Source organism: Myxocyprinus asiaticus, chromosome 44, assembly GCF_019703515.2.
Source record: "Myxocyprinus asiaticus isolate MX2 ecotype Aquarium Trade chromosome 44, UBuf_Myxa_2, whole genome shotgun sequence".
Lineage (NCBI taxonomy): Eukaryota > Metazoa > Chordata > Actinopteri > Cypriniformes > Catostomidae > Myxocyprinus > Myxocyprinus asiaticus.
In genome coordinates, this window is record NC_059387.1 from 9324438 (window position 1) to 9327886 (window position 3449).

The window sequence follows — 3449 nt, forward strand, 5'->3', positions numbered from 1 at the left end:
AACTCTAAGGACCTCATGGAAGCGGTGTTCCTGATCTTGGAGGAGTTCAAGCAGAGCCTGTTGGTGGGTTTGATGTAGGTCGGTGAGGGACTTGATGATGTCGGTCAGCGGGAAGGACTCCATGGGGCATGCAGTCTTCAAATCAGATTCCGGTTTCGGCACCAGTGTAACAAGGAAGGACACCAGGAACTGGATTCTTCAAACACAGGTAGGAAACTTTTAATTGACCACTTCTCTGGTTTACAGCTTCACAATAACTCATCAGCTTCACAGTAAAGTTCTCGACCCAGTCTTTCTCTCTCGATCTGGCGCTGGCATGGTCCTTTTATGCTGCTCTCCCCAATCTCACTACAATTAGAGACAGGTGTTAGTCATAATTTGGCTCAGGTGTATGCACCCTTACCGCTCTCTCTCGACGGATGCTCGACCATGCCCCCGCTGCCACAGTCCTATTTAGCAGACCACTATCACTTTGTCTGTGTAGATGAGGAATTGTCAAATCAAACAAAAGTATGGAGTGCCACAGGGATCAGTTTTAGGGCCTCTGCTTTTCTCCTTATATATGTTTCCCCTGTGAGGTATTATCAGGAATCATGGAATAAGTTTCCACTGTTATGCCGATGACACCCAAGTTTATATTTCTTCGAAACCCAATGAAATTTCACAATTCTTCAAATTAGCAGAGTGTATCAATTAAATCAAAGATTGGCCAGAAATTTCCTTTTACACAATTCTGACAAAACAGAGGTACTAATTATTGGACCAAAAACCTCAAAAAAACAAGCCGCCAAAATATAATTTGACTCTCGATGGATGTACTGTTACATCGTCTTCTACAGCGTTATATTTGATACCAATCTGTCCTTTGAAAATAAAATGTCCAATGTTTGTAGAACAGCATTCTTCCACCTCTTTATACATATTGCTAAGTTATGACACATGCTCTCTGATGCTGATGCCAAAAAACTTATTTAAGCATTCATGACCTCAAGACTAGATTATTGTAATGCATTACTGGGAAGATGTCCTGCAAGTTCAATAAATAAACTTCAATTGGTTCAAAATGCAACAGCCAGAGTGCTGACTAGAACCAAGAAATATGATCATATTAGCCACATTTTATCATCGTTACATTGGCTACCTGTTAAAATTTGTATTAATTTTAACATTTTGTTAATTACATGCAAAGCTTTGAGTGGTCTAGCTCCACAGTACAAAAGTGACCTTCTACCATGCTATATTCCATCACGTTCATTATGATCAAATTTTGGCCTGTTAATAGTTCCTAGAATATCAAAATCCACAAAAGGAGGTAGATCATTTTCCTGGCTCCTAAACTATGGAATAGTCTCCCTTACACTGTCCGGGATGCAGACACACTCACTCAGTTTAAGTCTAGACTAAAGACTCATCTATTTAGCCAGGCATACACCTAATTTATCCATCAACTCACAATTAAGCTGCTTTAGTTAGGTCTGCCGGAACATTTATCATGCTCTATAACTCGGCAAAAAATTTAATGGCATCTACGCTAATATTATTCTATTTGTATCCCCGGATTTATATCCCGAGGTTACCAGAGCTGGCCAGATCCACCTCCCTTCCTGCTTGGTGTCGGACTCCATTGCTATGTGTGATGACGACTTAACACAGCCGGTGCCAGCCAGACATCACTTCAGTTTATTACGATGGACTTCAGAGGATGAACTGATGCCAACTCCAACCATAAGACATGGGATAATTCATATGCCACTGCCTGAACCTTGGATTTAGGATAGACCTCACCAAAATGACCTGCTTGTTGAACTGCGATGCACCTCACTGATCTCTGCCTGCATCACCTTGGTCTAATGATGGACTACACTCTTAAAATGAAATACATAGACTTTTATATGCCAACAAAAGCCTTCATCGGCCAATTAACAAAAGACAATTCATCAGTGTGAACTTCTGCAGTTAATCCAGGCTGAACTTTAAAGACATTAGTCAGTTAGTCATTAGTCAAAATCTTTGTATAAACACTGACCCTTAACACTTACTTAGTTTACTCATTTTAAAAGACCTTTAAAAGTCCTGCACTGCAAATAAATAACTAATATTGGCATTAAATTCATGCAGATTAGCCAGAGGGAAACTGGCCCCCACAGTGAGCCTGGTTTCTCCCAAGGTTATTTTTCTCCATTAACCAACACCTTGTTGAGTTTTGTGTTCCTTGCCACAGTCGCCTTCGGCTTGCTCACTGGGGTTCTAAATACAATTATGATTTAATTATTTATTTTTATACACAATTTACAATCATATTTAATCAAACTACACAATGATGACTTTAAGACTTTATACATATTACAGTTTTCATTTTCTTTTAATGCATGATTTTCTGTAAAGCTGCTTTGAAATGATGTGTGTTGTGAAAAGAGCTATACAAATAAAAATTACTTTACACTGCAAAAATTGTTCAGGAATGATTTGAGGAACATGACAAAGAGTTCAAGGTGTTGACTTGGCCTCCAAATTCCCCAGATCTCAATCCGACTGAGCATCTATGGGATGTGCTGGACCAACAAGTCCGATCCATGGAGGCCTCAACTCGCATCCTACAGGACATGAAGGATTTAATATATATGTATATAAATATAGATACATAGATAGATAGATAGACTGACAGATGGACAGACAGACAGATAGAGTATTGTGTTTAAAAGTTTTAGGCACTTGCAAAAAATGTTGCATAAAGAGGATGTCAAAAATAATGTCATAAATAGTTTTCACTGTAACGTCATAAAAAGTCCAGTAAACATAAAAAAGCTAAATCAATATTTGGTGTGGCAAATTTTCTCCTAGGTACATTTGTTGCAACTCAGCTCTAAGGCTGTAACAAAAAGGGAGACCACACGTGCAAAAGTACAGAAAAGAATACGTACAGAAGGGCAATGAGATGTAATGTGAGTCATTATAAGTGATAATCAGTCATGTATGCAAGTGTGTGGGGCAAATGCAGTGCAGCGTATCTGAATGTGTAATGCAGCAAATAAAGTAAAAAACACAAAGCAAAAACTGGGCGCTAGAATGAAGCTCTCAGATCGGTTTCACGACTCAGCCCCATGCCTTCAAGGACGCTGTCATCAACAAAGAACTAGCCCGCCTCCTTGTGAACATATCTGAGGATATTTAAAGCTCCCACTCACAAGCGTCAGGTGTGTCAGCCACAGCCCGAACAATACCTGAAACAACCACACATACACAAACGCACTCACACACACACAGGCACCAGCAAGGCTGGGACGTCTTAGTTGTTGGCAGATAAGATGTTCCAAGCTTCATGCCACAGTTCTTATATCTATTTAGTCAGTCTCAATTACTTCTGTCTCTACATGCAATCCCAGACTGATTCAGTGATGTTGATATCCGGGCTCTGAGGGTGCCATACCATTTGTTGTAGGGCTCCTTGT

At 39.8% G+C, this 3449-nt stretch overlaps 1 pseudogene; it reads left to right on the top strand.

Moving 5' to 3' along the window:
- Positions 1-559: 559 nt before the first annotated feature.
- Positions 560-1436, top strand: LOC127434161 (uncharacterized; annotated as a pseudogene).
- The last annotated feature ends 2013 nt before the right edge of the window (positions 1437-3449 follow it).